This window comes from Zalophus californianus, chromosome 12, assembly GCF_009762305.2.
Source record: "Zalophus californianus isolate mZalCal1 chromosome 12, mZalCal1.pri.v2, whole genome shotgun sequence".
Classification (NCBI taxonomy): Eukaryota; Metazoa; Chordata; class Mammalia; order Carnivora; family Otariidae; genus Zalophus; species Zalophus californianus.
The window spans coordinates 22091761-22110523 of NC_045606.1; the positions used below are offsets into that span (position 1 = coordinate 22091761).

Sequence of the window (18763 nt, forward strand, 5' to 3'; positions counted from 1 at the left end):
AATGCGCTCCTTCCCGCTCCCCCACACCGGCCTCGGCCCTCTCACTGGCTGTAGAAAATGGTGAGAGAAACCACTTACTATGATGTTTTGGGGGTCAAACCCAATGCTACCCAAGAGGAACTGGAAAAAGGCCTACAGGAAACTGGCCTTGAAATACCACCCTGATAAGAATCCAAATGAAGGAGAGAAGCTTAAACAGATTTCTGAAGCTTACGAAGTACTCTCTGATGCAAAGAAAAGGGAATTATATGACAAAGGAGGAGAACAGGCAATTAAAGAAGGTGGAGCTGGTGGTGGCTTTGGCTCCCCTGTGGAAATCTTTGGTATGTTTTTTGGAGGAGGAGGAAGGATGCAGAGAGAAAGGAGAGGTAAAAATGTTGTGCTTCAGCTCTCAGTAACCTTAGAAGATTTATATAATGGTGCAACAAGAAAACTAGCTCTGCAAAAGAATGTGATTTGCGATAAATGTGAAGGCCGAGGTGGTAAGAAAGGAGCAGTTGAATGTTGTCCCAATTGCCGAGGTACTGGAATGCAAATAAGAATTTATCAGATAGGACCTGGAATGGTTCAGCAAATTCAGTCTGTGTGCATGGAGTGCCAGGGCCATGGGGAACGGATCAGTCCCAAAGATAGATATAAAAGTTGCAATGGGAGGAAGATAGTTCGAGAGTAGAAGATTCTAGAAGTTCATATTGACAAAGGCATGAAAGATGGCCAGAAGATAACATCCATGGTGAAGGAGACCAAGAACCAGGACTGGAACCAGGAGATATTATCATTGTTTTAGATCAGAAGGACCACACTGTTTTTACTCAGCGAGGAGAAGACCTTTTCATGTGTATGGACATACAGCTGGTTGAAGCACCGTGCAGCTTTCAAAAGCCAGTATCTACTCTTGACAACCGAACCATAGTCATCACCTCTCACCCAGGTCAAATTGTCAAGCATGGAGATATCGAGTGTGTGCTAAATGAAGGCATGCCAATTTATCGTAGACCATATGAGAAGGGTCGCCTAATCATCGAATTTAAGGAAAACTTTCCTGAGAATGGCTTTCTCTCTCCTGATAAACTCTCTTTGCTGGAAAAACTCCTACTTGAGAGGAAGGAAGTAGAAGAGACTGATGAAATGGACCAGGTAGAACTGGTGGACTTTGATCCAAATCAGGAAGGACGGCGCCATTACAATGGGGAAGCCTATGAGGATGATGAGCATCATCCCAGGGGTGGTGTTCAGTGTCAGACCTCTTAATGGGGCCAGTGAATAACACCGCTGGCATTTTATATGCGGTAGTGAATGAGTGAAGGACTAGAATCATAGCTCACTACTTGCTATTGTTTTTGTTTTAATATTCAACTATAGTGTGTTTTAAAAGTTAAATGAAGAATAAACTCAAATATAAAAGCTCTGAAAAAAAAAAAAAAGAGTCCCTACATCTTGTGGGAATGTGAAAGCTCTCCTACAAGGCACTGGGAAACTTCTGTGGTGCCACTAAACAGGTAAGTGACAAGTTTCTGGGGGCCTAGCCCAAGGTTCCTTGATTTTCTACAAAAGCGGTCAGTGATTCCAACACCTTAACTGCGAGCAAAAGGATATCAAGATGTTGGCATTGCCCTTTATTTCTCAAAAAGAATGAAAGACTTCTTAATCACATTTTATAATTTCATTTCTGTGACCCGGTGCAGATGCCTAATTAAAAGCTCGGTTAAAAAAAAAAAAATTATGCCTAATCAGCACGCATCCAACAATTATTCACTGGCAGATGTGAATTAGTCCAGCGATCTATTTACATTTCCTTTGTGTTTGGCATTGTGTGGTAAGATATATTTAAATACTTGCATTTTACTTTGTTGGAAAGGAGAAAGAAAAGAGAATTTAAAGGCATTGATTATTTGCTGATTTGGCAAAGATGAAACGACACTTCAGATTAAAACTAGAAGTGAGAACGCAAAAAGAAAGCATAAAAGACTGTTTTTTGCAAAGCTCCAAAGAGCAGAGGCTTTCTAAACAGCTTGCTCACTTTAATTCAGTAACATGAAATGGTCAGTGAATCTGTCATTTCTCTAAAACAATGTAATCAATTTTAAGCAAACAGAAAAAAGACAAATATGTTATCAGAGGGATCCTATAAAATGAAAATGGGTTCTTGCATCTAAAGAGAGCTTATGATTTCACCGGAAGAAAATAAAAACAAAAGAATTAAAAAATATACCTTAAAACCTTGGCAAAATGAAAGTTTATGAAGGCAAGATAAAAAAGTAGAGTTCCTGTGTGTTAAGGGGGCAAATGCATCACACCAACATGCTCAACCACACCCAACCCCCTCTGAAAATTCAAACTACAGAAGAAGTACCTTGTAGGGGAAGAGTCATTTTATATGGATAGTAAGCAACTTGCATGCTTATTTTCAAACAGCGTTAACTGTATTCCTGAAGGAGCATGATTCTGTTTTTATATAAATGGCTCCTAGAGGCCAAAGTGGCACGATCATCCCCACCTTCTGAACTTACTCCAATACAGTATCAAATGGCTATAAAACCTCCCCTGAAAGGATGGGGGACAGCTGGCTGGGGGGAGCCGGGAACTGAGTGTGGACATGCTTTCCAACAGTTTGCTCAACCCACAACTGTGGATTGCCAGCAATTCTGACTGAGCAAGAAAAATGAGTAACAGGGAGAGATGAAAAGGACTGAGACATCCATCTCATTTCAGAATGCTGCCTCCTGCCAAATGGTTTCAAGGGTTTGCGACCTGACTGATGGACGTGCCAATACACACTTTTGAGGCAGGTAGAAGCAGTGCTTTTTAGTCAAAGGAAAGTAGAATTTAGTTTTTGGTACTGTGAAATTGACATTAGAAGAGGGGGAAATAACCTATTTCAAGATGCCAGATAACATTCTGCACCGTTGTCCCCTTGAATTGCTTTTGAAGAAAAAAAAAAAAATAGACTATCTGCTCCAGGGTGAGCTGGGCGCTGTCTTCAGCATCCAGAATGAAGGTGAGGGATGTCTATTTTGGGGCCGTTTGGCCAAGGAAGCTCTCACCCTTAGATCTTTATCACCCTGTATGGTATTTCTGCAAAATGTTCTGGCTGGTGCCTTCACGGCAAGCCAATCAACAATCCCTAACTGGTACTGTAACATTAGATGATGTTGATCTACTCCTTCACTTCCCTCATGTGAAAAACTGCAGAGCCCCTGCTGACTTGCTGAAACAGGGGCTGCCAGAATATTTCTTGCATATGGACTTCTGAACCGGTGTAGCATTACGTTGCCGAGCTTCATAAAATGGCTGGCAGGAAGAACCAATGTGCCATGCTCAAAATGTGAGTGTACACTGCATACACACGGGTCCAAGGCTTGAGGACAGAGCCCCGCTAACTTGTTAAGAGGGAAACAGACTTGGCAGATGTGAATCTTCACTGACAGACTTTGATCGTTCAAACTTGGATGCTTTTATTTCCAATTTCAGTTTCTGAAAGAGCAATATTTTATACAAGTATCAAGAAGTCAGTCTGCTCATTGGGCCATATACACCAAAGATTGCCAATTAAAAATTCCTCAAACACATGGCAAAGGGGAGGGAGAAATTTTGTCTTGGCTGCACTAAAAATCTGGCATCCAGAGAAAGATGGTTACTATCTCATTGATTTATGTGGAGAGAAAGGGAAATCAATATGGTCTCTTATAATATCAGACATCTAAGACTTCCTCATTGGGTGTGTATCTCCCCATGACCCTTTCTATGCCAGACTCTGTACACAGATTCTTTCAGGGATGAATAATGTCACTAGTCCACGAGTTTCAGGAAAATATGCAGCAATTTCCCTGCAGATAATGGGAGATTATTCTATTCTCAGATACAACAGACAAATGGCACAGAGAAAAACAATATAATCCCCTGCTGTTCCCAATGTTACAATTATTATACCATACTGAAACGGATTGGAATAAGTCAGCAGAGAATCATCTTCAAAGATTTTATTTTATTTAGTTTTTAAAATATTTATTTATTTTTGAGAAAGAGCAAGAAAGTGAGTGTGCTCCTGAGGGCACATGACTGGGGGTGGGGCGGGGGGGCGGGGCAGACGAAGAGGGAGAAGGAGAGAAGCAGGCTCCCTGACGAGTGCAGAGCCTGACCCGGGTCTTGCTTAATCCTGGGCTTGATCCCAAGACCCTGAGACCATGACCTAGTGGAAATCAAGGGTAGGATATTTCCTCAAGGATTTTAAACTGTCCCTCCCTCTACCACAACCACTGAACGTATATCTATGTGAATAGATACAGGTTTCTATGTTACTTTGCTCACTTAAGGGTTACAATACATTTTATGTTCCAGTCAAATATAGCTAATGATAAAGTTGGAAACAATGAAAATTTCTTGCTTTCTAAACTCAAATCTAGTAGTAATTTCATAATTATAATAGTAGCGCGTTATTTTATTTCAAGTTCTTGCAAATCATAGTAAAATGCAAGAATCATAACCACATAGTCCCAGATTAATCAACTGAAAAGTAAAAGTCTTATGTAGCCTCTTGATTTTTTTTGGTCCAGATAATGCAAAAACAATTAAATTTAAAACAATTAAATAAATTTAAAACAATTAAATCCTTTCTACTGAAAAAACACATTTTTAGAGGTCATAGAGCAATGACCAAATTTGCTAATAATAAAGCTACTATTTATGTGCTAAGAATAGTAAAACTGTGTGCCAAAAGCTCTGCCAACCACTTTAGAGAATTAATCTCATTTAATCCTTGGGATAATCTGATGGAGAATATACTATGCCCATTTTGCAGAAGTGGTCATAGCTTAGAGATACTAAGTATCACATTTGCAAAGTAGCAAAGCTGCCTCAATCTCTATGTTTGGGGTTACATTCAGGCCTGTGTGTTAACTATATGCATGCCTGGTTATATAAATCTATGAAATTTCAAGATCCACTTGATCTATTTATTTGGCATTTCTTTTTTTCTTTTTAAAGATTTGTTTTATTTATTTGAGAGAGAGAGCGCATTTGTGAGCATGTACTGGGGGGGTGGGCAAAGGGAAAGGGAGGCAAGCAGATCCCTTCCCCCCCCCCCCCCCCCCCGCCCCTCACTGAGCACTCACCGTGGAGGCTTGAGCCTGAGATCATGATCTGAGCCAAAATCAAGAGTCAGAGACCCTCACCGGCTGAGCCACCCAGGTGCCCCTGGCATTTCTTAAGACTTACACTACAAGTTAATCATGTGGAGTTTGTTTACCTAATTTCACATTTTGACTGCCTGAACTGAATAGCAATTTTGGCATAATGTAAACGTACATGATATTTTATGATGACATACCAGTCTAGTTTTTATGCACAACTTGTAGCCCACATGAAGAAATCACCCAAATATAGAATTACCTATATTTGAATGGGCTAGTCAGCTGCCCAAGTATAAAGGAAGTACATCAAAACAAAATACAGACAAAATAACAAGCTACAAAAGAGGACCATTGAGGATATAACTCTGAGGTCATAAACATTTAATAAATACAGGAAAAAAGAACAAAAATAGTTTAAGGTATTTTATGAGATGTTTAAGCTTTGAAAATCTGGCTGTCATAAATCCCAAAAGACAGAACTAGTAGGAAGAGGCCTATGTATCCCAATTAACGGAAATCAGGGTGGATAATTCGAATGGACCTCAGTATGGGAGGGGCAATTACCTCATTAGCTAATTTCTAGAACATAGGAAACATTTAGTTGTTGCTGCTTTTTTTTGTACATTGTATTTTCTATTTTAGTTACACAGACATGCTAACTTTTCTACATAAACAATAATCGATGATTGTTGAAGGCATGTAACTGTAAACCATTTGCATTTTGACTTCTACTCAGGAAACTGACACAGAGAAAGCATAAAGTCACACTTGATTACGTAATTACTGGCCTATGGAAGCAAAAGATCCAAGGATTTAGTCAATGAATAATATAAAAATACAGTCAGGAGATCATAAATATTTATTACTACATCAAAAGTCCGCTAGTCAATCTTTCAATAATTCCTTCAGCATAAAATACTTGAGTCAGGATATTGGAAAAAATAGTAATTAAAATTCAGAATTAGCTCTGAGAGGATAGAAAATAGGAACTATATCACATATTTTCTGCTATGAATTGTTTTTATCTAATTTTTGTCTTAGTTTTATTTTTCCCTATGGGTTTGATTGTAGGCTCTCAAGTTTATTCACCTACTAAATATGCAATTATCATGTTAAATCTGACAAGGCATTTACCTGCTTTGTGAAGAAAGATTAAAGCTAAGAAGCAGAATTTTGTTTTTTTGTAAAGGAAAAGCAAATACTAAAATAAATTCTAGTACCTATTTTACTTAATTAAATATTTTTCTTTGTTCAGCCAAAATGTTCTCATAGATTCTTTACTAATTTTTTAAAGTTAGAAAAGATGCACTACACTATTTTAAACAACTTTACTAACTGTTGTTGATTGACTCAACATGTGCAAAAGATAATTGTGGTTATGAGACATCTTGTATATCCTGTGTATACGAAATATTCATCTTTATTTTCAATACCTTACAAACCAGAGAAATACTTAAAATGTTAACTTTGTTATCTGTGAGAATGATCATATCATTAGCATGAGTGAAAATTCATGGTGTGCCACAACTTACCCACAAATGATTCGGTGAACTCTAGTGGAGGGGGGTGCTTGCAAACACAGAGGTGAGGGGCTGGAGATACAAATTTTGGAGTCATGACCATAGAGACCTAGGTCCTAAGCTTGTACTACCTGATTTCTTTTGTTATTTCTCTACAGATTTTGTATTCAAAATGATTTTTCAACCTCAATGCTTTCATTAAGCAGCAATTAATTAGTTCTTCTATTTTCACTAATTTAACTATTAATGAGAGTTTTTTAATCAGCATGGATTAACCAGTGTAACCCATATTAGGTTAATGTATTTTTAATCATAATACAATAATATTGATGCTTTAGTAGGCATGCAAAAATATTTATGGGGTCCCTACCATGTGCTCTGGGAAGGGCCCAGAAGATACCACAATGAGTCAGATAAAGTTCCTAGCCTTAAAATACTATTAACTATAACTCCAGCTGGCAAGAAAACTAGCATATAGTTATCATGGATAAATGCATGGTTCTTTTTCAGTATTTCAGTGAAATATTAAAAACAAGCAGTGCTCATCAAAGTACCAAACAAAACAAAATTAAAGAGAGAGTGAGAGAGAGAGAGAGAGAGAGAGAGAGAGAGAGAGAGAGAAACATTTATCCTTTAACTTTGGGGTAATGTAGAAAACAGCTATCTTTTTCTCATTTATTTCTCATTTATTTAGTGGGCATCCAGTATAGCATCAACACAGAGTAAGGGATCAAGAACATTTGCTGAAGGCAAAAATTTGTAGCCATGCAATATCTTTAAAAAGTATGAGCTATCTAAAAGTGCGGCAAGTTGGGAAACGGTGCTAGCTAGAAAGGGGTATTTCCAAGGAAGTACCACTTGAAGGAGGATGAAGATTGGGGTGGTGGTCAGCAACCGGGGCAGGGAATATGACCAGGGAGGTGGTCTCACACTACTTTATTAGTTGACTTTTGCTTTTTTATTTTTTAATACAGCATAAACCTTGCACAAAATCACATTCTTTGGGTTAATCACAGTTCTTCGGTTGTGGGATTAGTTTTCCTAGTGACTCAAATTGTGGCATCACACATCTCAGTTAAACACATAAAGATAGAGATCATGTCAGGATAATTTAGACTAGATACAGTCAAAAACTATTTGCCTAGGGGATGGTTACCACTATCCCAAGAGGACAAACTGGTTTGTCCGATCTACAGCTTGGTGGGTTAACTGTGGCCCACCATGCTGGATATTGTGTGTGTATGTGCACAGATTTATACTTGAATTTTTATTCTCTCAGGATTTTAGGCACAATCTTATTTTACTTGCCTGTTAAATGTTACACATTTATTGTACTGTGCTGCTGAGACATTTATTTAATGTTGGGTTAAGCACCTGGTTATTTTCAGGTGAAAGATGAAAAATAATTGTTCCTGAGTTTTAGCATGCAGAAAAGGTTATATTTTTCATCAATTTCCCCTATTTATGGTCTACTAACATGAATTAAGTACCCTAAACAGCCATTGGCTTTTAAAATATCCCTTTAAGGGATAACCCAGGTCTTCTGGGTTACTCTGATGAAAAAGATTTCTTGCTATTAGGGCTATTACAGATGCTATGAATTATAGCAATAACCACGTTGGAATAGATATGTATTCCATAGGAGACTCTGATCCATGATTTAATCAATTATCTGAGTAAAGCTGAAGCTAGATCATGATTCTATAAAAGAATTGCATTGCCATTCTCTCCCCTGTGAGCTGGAGGGTATTGCTTTTATAAAATTTAAAATATCCTTTCAGAGAAATATAAAATTTAAAGTCATTTATTACAGACATGACATGCTAATGAGGACATTTTAAAGCAGTGGCCAGGCAACTCAGCCACCATGCGCTTCATAATTTATAGGTATATTTTATTTATTCAGGTTAATAAAGAAAGGATGTGTTTGACATATCATTAGACTGACCTTGTTTCTTGGCAAATACTGTCTTAAAGTCTCTAGAGCTAATTCCATTGCCAGCCATTCCTTTCAAGGACGGCTTGTTATTATTCTCTTGGGAACAATTAACAGACTGTCGTACAGAATAACATGTACTTTGTCCTGAAATTCTTTATTGAAAAAGGCCCCCAAAATAAAGTGGTTTCAAACGTTGACTCTTCAGACTTTTAATGTGAGAACTTTTTTCTGTACTTAAATTTTAGAATGTTCAAATATTATGCCAACACATTGGGCTAAGGAAATAATTTTAAAAGGAAATGTAGATCATATCTTAAAGCTCAGTTTCAGCTTAACCTCCTACATTATTTCCATTGATGTCTACTTTGCTGGACAGTGAGATCTGACGCTCAATTTGACATGAGCATCGGTCAAATCATAATAAAAGATGCATTTTTGTTTAATATTTGGGACTTACTAAGGCTGCAAGTCAAACAGAGGTATTATAGATTCCCTGCCCCCCTCTTTTTAAAAGTCAACAAGGCTTAAAATCCACAGGATTTTCTAGCTAAATATTCTAATTGATCTAGCTTTATCAAATCATTTTGCATTATTTTATTTTAGAATACAACTTCATTTAGGTCACAAAATCCTGTTAAAGTGATTAGTATAAAATGAATTTATTTAGTACTTAAACACAGAGCTTGATTAGGAACTGTACACAGAAAATTATATTATCACAAAGCTCCTCTTTGGTATAGTCTAAGGCAAGGGTCAGCAAACTTTTTTTCTGGAAGAAGCCAGAGAGTAAATATTCTTGGCTTAAGAGCTATATGATCTTTGTAGCAACTACTCAGCTCTGCCATTATAGCACAAAACCAGTCACAGACAATATGTAAATGAATGGGTTTGGCTGTTGCAATAAAACTTCATTTCTAAACCAGGCAAGTGGGCCAGATTTGCCCAGGTTGTCAGAGTTTGCCAACCTTTGACCTAAGGGGAGGTCATGGCACATGGCTAGTTATTGGCACAATAACTAGCACTGCTCACGGGGCTTTGGAAAGAATTTAGAGATTCCAGGTGGTATCAGAACCAAGACAGGGGAAATTAAAGTTAGAGTGTGTCAACCACTAAATGAGTTCAAGTCTTCAGGACATTAATTACAATATAAAGTTGATCCAGCACCATAGTACACACCTGATAGTTTACATAATACTTTTCCACATATCATCTTTTATCAGAAAGATTATTATGTCTACTTTATAGAATGGATATTTTATAGAATAGATAAATTGCTTTGAGTGATGATTGTTGCCCAAAGCCATTAAATGGTACTAGACTCATATCCTGCAATTCCAAGTATTCCGAATTTATTCTCTTGCAAGAACTCACAGTGAGCTCTTTTTTTTTTTTTTTTTTACAGTGAGAATTCTTTAAGAAATGAAAGTGAGTGGGAGAAATCCTGGAACATGAAAGCCAGGCAAGTGGCTCATTTTTAAAAGGAGAAAATATTTCTGGAAATCATAAATAGGTAAGTAAGACTTGTTACTCTTTTAGAACAGATTATTAGAAAAATTGTTCATGAGCACTTTGAAAAGAAATGGACAATTACTAGCAGCCAGCATGGGTTGACTAAAAATTAAGCATTCTTAGTTAAGAAATAACTTAGTTATTAGGACAATTCCACAGACATTGAGCATTGTGAGTTTAGCAAGACATTTAACAAAAAAATCCTTGATGGAGATAAATTGGAGAAATATTGCCTGGAAAATACCTCAGGGTAATTTATATATATTTTTAAAACACTTTACTGAGGTATGACTGACATGCAAAAAGTGGTACATATCTAATGTATACAAGTTGATGAGTTTGGAGAGAAGTATACACCTGTGAAACCATCCCCACAATCTATGCTAAATACATATCCCATCATCTCCAAAAGTTTTCTCCTTATTTATTATTTTTGTTTACAGAAAATTATTTATTATTATCTCTTTTAGGATAAGAACATTTAACATAAATTCTACTCTATTGGCAAATTTTTAAGTATACAATATGGTATTGTTACTGATAGGCTCTATGATCTATTGTAGATCTTATCTTGTATAACTGAAACTTTGAATGCTTTGACTAATGCCTCTCCGTTTTCCCCTCTCTCCCTGGCAACCACCATTTATAGTTTTTTGAATAGCAGAAACCACACAAATTGATAAATGGATGAATATCACCATGCCATTGGACTCTAAGTGTGACTGCATTTAATGTGTGTCTCTATCTATCATCTCTCTCTCTCTCTCTCTCTCTATCATCAATAGATCATACTTGAATGAATAACAAGAAAGTGTGTCCATTCAATATGTAAATTATAAATCTGGGAGAAGTGAATAAAAATTAGAAAGGATCTTAGATTTGAAAATGCAGACTGAAACCAGCAGATAAAATGTAAGAGGTATAGATATAAAAAGTTGAGCTTAGATTTTTTAAAAAAATGAAAAGGAGTAGAAAAAAGGACACCCTGATGACTCCTTGAGGGACGTCAAATAAAGGTCACAAGGAAGGAGATTTTAATTCAATTTAAGGAAGAACATGGAGCAGTCATGACTCTGCCATACCGGGAGAAACCATCTCACAGAGCCGGACAGTGGGAAGAGCCTCAGAGCTTTGGAGTAGTGCCAGTCAACCTTTCAGGTTCACACAGATCACCTGGGGACCTTGTTATAAAGCAACTCCTGATCCAGTCAGTCTGGGGTGGGACTTGAGATTCTGTATTTCTCATAAACTCCAGATTGCCACTTGGTGGTCCATGACTGTCCATACTTTGTGTGGCAAGGCTTTCCGGAATGGACTTAGGAGTCCTACAGACCCGGCTCCATCACCTACTGCTGAGTGTCCTGAGAACTACTTCAGTGTCTCCATCCAATCTTTGTGACCTATTTCAGTGGAGATAATAAAACCTATCTCAGGACTCTATCCTCATGGGAGGATTAAATAAGATTAAATATGCTGGTACATAGTAAGTACTTAATAGGTATCAACCTCCCTTCCACCTTCACTTCATCATTAGATATATTTGAACTGAGGCGGGATGACCATCTTTCCAGAGTTCTGAAGAGATTTCTGCATTTTGCGCGTCTCTTACAGACAACATGAAGTTCAGTGGCTGTTCCCTATCCTGGCCTGGCTTGAAGAAGACAGACATAAATTCGGTATCCACTATTAACTGCCACTTCACTCACCGTCACTTCCCCACACCTCCCGCCCTTGAAATTTGTCTTTGTGAGGGGGGTATTTGAGGGTTGATCATAGGGTAATGGACCTCAGGCTTAACGAGGAGCTGTTTCCTCCTCTACAAGGGAGATAGCTACCCCAAATCCCATTGACTCCTTGCTCCTGCAGCATCATGTGTCAGAGCCCTGGGCATTGCTACACTTTGCCCTCCCCAAGAGCTCGTTCTGCTTCCAGCTTAAATTCCCAGAAGCCATTCTGAAGCCTACAAGCTCACCATTTTTCAGCTGGTGTTTAGGGCTGCTGTTGGGTTTGGTGACTCCTTCAGATGTCCTGTGTGAGGCAAGTCCAATGCTTTTCAGCATTTCATCTGTTGACAGTAGTTAAGCACTATCTCTTCAGATAATGACAGCTCCTTCTATTGGAGCCAATAGAGCAAGAATTTTGTCTGCATCGTGTTTGTGCTCAATTAAACTACAACCATAGCCTCAGTGGAATGCTCTGGACTTGGACACACGCACACATACACACACAATGACACAATGACTGACTTTCTCCCCACTAAGAGTGATGCACAAGGGACCATGGGTCAGGTTCCCTTCAGCTGGCTCATGCCTATCAGTTTGGATTGATCAGTTCCTACCTGGCTTCTCTCTTTTTCTTCCCCTAGCCACAGCTAAAATGCCCTGAGGGTCATTTAATTTAGTCTGTAATTCACCTGGTTGCTGCAGTTTTAAGCCCAATGTTCAGCCTGAGCTCTCTTGCTGACTACATGTACTTTTAAAGAACAAGTTCCTAGTTCTCTTTTGACATTTTAAAATTGAAGAACAGCCGATTCTATTTTAATATAATTAGAGAACTGTATAGTTTTATCTTTAAATTGCTATCCAGTCTAGGCTGCTCTATCCCTGGGAACTTTGGACAAATACTCCTTTATTCATGTGTCCACTCCTCTCTGCTCTACCCTCTCAGTGTCTGGGCTAGGGAAAGTGTAGCTCCTCTTTTCCTGAGCAAACCTCATTTCCTGTCAGGAAAAGCTGGTCAGGCTTATTTGGCCAGAAGTCAATGATGTATTTATCGGTCTTTAGCTGATCTTCTGAAGTGGTATGGTCTCTTTATGTATCTTTTCCCTAGTTAATTCAGGCATGGCTTTTCAGACTGAAGGGAATAACATAGTTTACTGAGCTCTGGAGTAGATCACTAGTTTAGGACATGAGGTCTAATTTGGCTCCAACTGGGGTTTGGTCATCAGCGGAGAAATGTGGCTGCTTGTCATCAAAATGCTGAAACCAACATTTGTAGGCCCAATAACTAAAGGACCTTGATTATGTGGTAGACGGATCTTCTTACTTCCTCCCAAAACTATTATGGCTTGAGTTAATGGCCAGGAATTTATGTGGGCAAAATCATGTTCTGAATTCCACTGTAGAAATAAGTACAGAAAATATACACGAAGAATAAAATGGTTTACCATTTTTTTTCCCTAAAGCTTTATAGAAATATAGTTTCATATTTGAGAATTTGGGCTATGGTTTACCATTTTTAAAACACACTTTACAGTTTAAGTTCGGATAGATAGGGGCTAGGTGCTGGAGTTTTGGCCAACTGGCTATGGACACTCAAAATGGTTTAATAGCCTGCAAGTAACCGACAACTTACAAGACAGCTTTTATGAGCCGGGGCAAAATGAACTCACCAAAACCATTCTTTCCAGGGCATGATTTTACACAGACATGTTTAGTCCAACTTGCACTCTAACAGATACCAAAACCTTGGAAATTTAGAAACTGTTGGCCATGGGGGCAGAATAGACATTTCAATCTACTCTTGGAACTCCTTTGTATTCTTAGATTTTTGGGAAACTAGTTCCATAATTTTGGTGAATTATTTCACCTCTCTGAGTCTCTACAAATGAACAGCACAATTTTTTGAGTGCCTACTATTTGCTAATCATCTTGCTGGTACTGGGGATAAATAAAAATAGATGGTGCTTATTTTATCCCTGTTATATGCCAGGCTGTATGGCAGGCATTGTGCAACATCTTTAATATGAATTATCTGACTTGATGTTCCCGAGAACCTTATGGGTAGAATACTGTTACTCTCCCTGGAAATACTATTGTTATGCCCTTGGTTAGGAGAGGAAACTGAAGCATGGAGAGGTGAGTAACTTGCCCACTGTCACCATGGCCTGCATGCTCAGCCATGACATATAACTGCCGCCCAACACTCAAAGTTGAGCAGTGCTACTTACACTTTAATATGCTTGCGAATCATCAGGTTACCTTGTTAAAATGCAGTTTCTAATCAGGACATCTGGGGTGAGGTCCAAGATTCTGCATTTCTGACAAACTCTAAGATGATGCCATGTCCTGCTTCATGGGTCATAGTTTGGGTAGCAAGGCTCCAGACCTGCAGTTCATACCCTAACTTGTCCATTAGAAATATCTGGAAGGCCTTGAAAAACTTCTATGTCTGGGCCACATTTCACACCAATTAAGTTAGAATCTCTGGAGCTGGAACTCAGGCCTGAATATATATTTTTAAGGATCCCTAAGTAATCCCAGTGTACCACTGCTGTAAAAATCAATTTAGGAGCTCAATATTTTTTTTAATTTTATTTTATTATGTTATGTTAGTCACCATACATTACACCATTAGTTTTTGATGTAGTGTTCCATGATTCATTGTTTGTATATAACACCCAGTGCTCCATGCAATACGTGCCCTCCTTAATACCAATCACCGGGCTAACCCAGCCCCCACCTCCCGCCCCTCTAAAACCCTCAGTTTGTTTCCAGAGTAGGAGCTCAATATTAGTGTTAAAAATAATAAAATAATAAAATATAGTGCACTGCATTTGTAAGCTAAGTACTATCCTGTGAAACTTTTTATATCAGTTGTATGTGTATGCGTGTGTGTGTGTGTGTGTGTGTGTGTGTGTGTACTGGGTTCATGGTATACAAAATATTCCTTATCGTGGATCAAAGTAAAAAAATATATATTTGAAAGCTATTCTCTATAAAAAATATTATTTATTCCTTTTTTCTTTTCCTCTCCCTTTCTCTCTTCCTCCTTTCCTACCCCCCTATTTTGTCTTATTCTTAAAAGGATTTAAGGGAGACAAACCATGAGAGATGATGGACTCTGAAAAACAAACTGAGGGTTCTAGAGGGGAGGGGGGTAGGGGGATGGGTTAGCCTGGTGATGGGTATTGAGGAGGGCACGTTCTGCATGGAGCACTGGGTGTTATGAACAAACAATGAATCATGGAACACTGCACCAAAAACTAATGATGTAATATATGGTGATTAACATAACAATAAAAAATTAAAAAAAAAAAAAAAAAAAAGGATTTAAGGGAGATTACAAATATACACACTTCATTAGGGTATTAGTCTTGTGCACAAGAAGCTCAATGTCCAATAGGGGAGTCAGACATTTTACAATCCAAAGGGGTATGTGCTCTATAGGATATATGATGAGGTTTCATGAGAGCCACATAAGGAATATGGTGATTTGCTATCCAGCAGATTCAGGTGTCTTAGAAGAGTTGACACGTGATCTGTGTCCTGAATAGAGATCTGGCAAGTTACAAGGAAGGAAAGGAATTCTAAGAATAGGCATTCCTCGTGCCTCATGCAAAGTGGAGGCATGGTCTGCATTTCACCTGCAGGATTAGGGTAAATTTGGAGATGGTGGCAGTAATGCAAATCTGTGCTGAGATGAAGTGTCGTGAGGCTCTGGAGAAGGTATTTACAAGAAAACATATGCTGGAATGGCCAAGTAAAGAAAGAAGCCAGAGCTCAAAGCTGGAGAATCAGAACCAAGAATTGCTTCTAAAGTGAAGGAGGAATAAAGGAGGAGGAACTAGAATAAGAACCATGGGGTCAGGAAGAAATGAAATCAGGTACTGGCAGTGAAGAGAGGTATGATATTGTTGACAGGAACGGTTTAGAATAAAAAAACGGCAGAATTCATGAACATCAGAGCTTGTGTGGGGTTCATACCCAAGTGGACAGGTGTCATGGAAATGAAGCTGAGAGAGTTCATGGTAGCAGGGAGGGAATCAGAGCCATATAAGGCTGTGATGTAAGTTGTGACTTTATAGTGGAAGACACAGTATGCCAGACTAAGGGAGTGCTCTTGTTTGTTTTATAATGCCTCATAAGCTTCAGAGGTTTACAGGAGGGAAGTGGCCTGATCAGCTTTTTTTAAAAGATAAAACAATGGAGATGAAGTGGGGGTGTGCAGCTCAGAATGCCTGCTACATTGATGGAGTTAACATGCAGTGAGGTCCTGAGGCAGCGGCTAAGGAAGGAGAGGGGGATTTTTTTGTTTGTTTGTTTTTTAAACTGCAGGTCCAACGTGGGGCTCGAACTCACAACCTCTAGACCAAGGTCTCCTGCTTTACTGACTGAGCCAGCCAGGTACCCCAAGAGGAGGACTTCTGAAGAGGAACTGTCAAGGCTTACTGAATGTGGAGTTAAGACAGAAGGGGAAGTTTTGGGAACCAGTGTTTAGGCTCTAGCTTGGGAAATGGGGTGGATAAACATGGTATTAGCCCAGACCAAGAATCCAGGGAGCAGAGAAGTTGTGGAGAGAGCAAGCTAGGTGTAAGGTGTTTATAAGATGGAGCGTCTAGTACATGGTAGGAAATTCTGGGTCTAACGGAGAAGGAATATATCAGGTAGATCAAGAAAGAATGAGGGGGCTGGAACAGATAACCTCTAAGATTTGAGGTCAAACCTACCATATTAGACAGGCAGCATGGAAGGGTGTGGTTAAAAGAGCACTGAGAAGTTGTAGTTTTCAAAAATCTATATTCCCAAGTCATAAAGGGAAACTGCATAAATGAAGATGTTCTCAAAAGTCACCCGAGTGATTTTTCAACATATATATAGTTTCTAAGGACACAAAACCCGACTGTAGTGTACACTATGGCTACACAGTTTCTTTCTGTAATTGTATTTTGGGCTAGAATACTAATTTTGGCTTCACAGAAATCATTTAAAAGTGTTATTTATTTTTTATAGAGAATGTTTTATATATGTGTGTTATGTTTTATTATATAAAAAGCTAATCGATGTTAAGTAGAGTAGATGTGACTCCTAATTGACAACTTTTATAGATTCAGCATCAAAAAAGCTGAAAAAAGTAGTTATCTACTCTATTTTCACAATTTGGGGATTTGAGAGGAGGTGTGTCTAAAACATCTTCCTGTCAGCATGTGCTCTAGACTCAATAAAACCCGAAGTACCCAGATTATCATTTAGACAAGAGAAAGGGAAGAAACGATTATCCATACCATCATCTTCCTTTCCATGAAATAAATGTTCAAGATAAATCCCAGTGGCTGAATTTTCAGTGTGACTATATTGTCCCAAGTGCATGAAACCACTAAATAAACAGAAGAGGAGTTGTTGCCAGGGCTGTAAATTCAGCAGTGCTTTGCTCATTTCATGGAATGGATCATTTCAGTGGGAATTCTTCTACCATGAGACAGGCAGATTCAACACATAAATTTAACATGACAATGTAATAATAGGCTACATGGAAAATAATGTTTAAATAATAGGATCATGCCTTGTTCCAAATTTAATCCATTATTCATATCTTCCCATTAAACATCAATGTAAACAGAATAATAATGTTAATTCAAAATTAAAGTAATTATGTACTGTTTAAGTTCTATTTGATAATACACACATTTCTCTCTCTCTCTCTCTCTTTTTTTTTTCAATGCTTTCTCTTTTCCTTGGTTCCTTGTTTTAATTCTCTCAGCAATGTTTGCCATTTTCTCTGTTTTACTAGTACTTTGTAAGTATTTTAATTATGTGTCATTCTTCTTACAATATCCTTTAATTTTAATATTGTATTTCTTTTACTAAACTCTGAGTTTCCAGGGGGAGGATTCTATGCTATTATTGCTGAATTAACCAAAAGACAAAGCATAGCATCTTGGACATAAAATTTCAGAAGAAAGAATTTGATTTTTAGTATTCCAAATAAGGGGAAACTCAAAAATAGTCATCAAGAGGAAAACAAGAACTTTGTTAGGGTGTTCTCATCCTGGTTTCATTACTTAGCATAATTTCTATGTTGATTTCTATACAAGGGCCACTGTTTTCTCAATGCCTTGGAAGTCTGAAGGTCTTAATCCTGTTCTGTGTTTCATATTCATTTTTGTGTCAGAGTCCAACACTATAAGGGATCTATGTTTGTTGGGTGAATAAATTTCACATTTGGAAATGTCTTCTGCCTAAGAATGAAGATCTTAGGTTAAGTTTTGAAACACTTAGCAGATAGAGTATTTCTCTTTTTAACTTCTTACTAGAGCATTGAACTCTTGCCTCAATGCCATCAATCAGCCAGCCAGCCAACCAAGTAGCTAACTAACCAGTCAACCAACCAACTAACCAGTCAACCAACCAACCAACCAACCAACCAACCAACCAACCAACCAACCGGTATTTATTGAACTTCTACTATGTGCTCAGCACTATGTTAAGTACTATGAGGGGTATAAGGCATGGTTCCCCTCATTAAAGAACTTACACTATTCAGTTATATGGTGGTCAAACGGGAAAGAGTTAATTGTATTTAATGAAGTTTTCTGATACTTTAACTAGTGAGACCAATTGGATAAGTATTTTGTGTCAAATACTGCTTGATAACAAACAAGGTCTTGGATTTCTTCATGAGCTATATTTATTTTCAACTACTCTAACTCATCAGAATAGAACACATTATAATTTTTCAAAGACAGGCAGTCACCCATTTTATTTCTGTTGAATATCTTTTATTTGTCAATGACAAAATAATAACCCTCATGTTACTTTACCTTTCTACCTGTACCCTTTTCCACTCTATGGCTTTTAGTTTTTGTACAGTACTTTAATATTTACGTAAGCCTAGTTCACGATACTATCTCATAATGCAACAACTAGTTCAAGGATGGTATCCATGCT

At 38.0% G+C, this 18763-nt stretch overlaps 1 protein-coding gene and 1 pseudogene across 1 annotated transcript in view; one reads left to right on the plus strand and one right to left on the minus strand.

The window, feature by feature from the left end:
* Positions 1-18763, minus strand: part of MAGI2 (membrane associated guanylate kinase, WW and PDZ domain containing 2) — a 555911-nt gene that overhangs the window by 214690 nt on the left and 322458 nt on the right. The gene's annotated exons all lie outside the window — the stretch shown is intronic.
* On the plus strand, positions 58-1251 carry LOC113911194 (annotated as a pseudogene).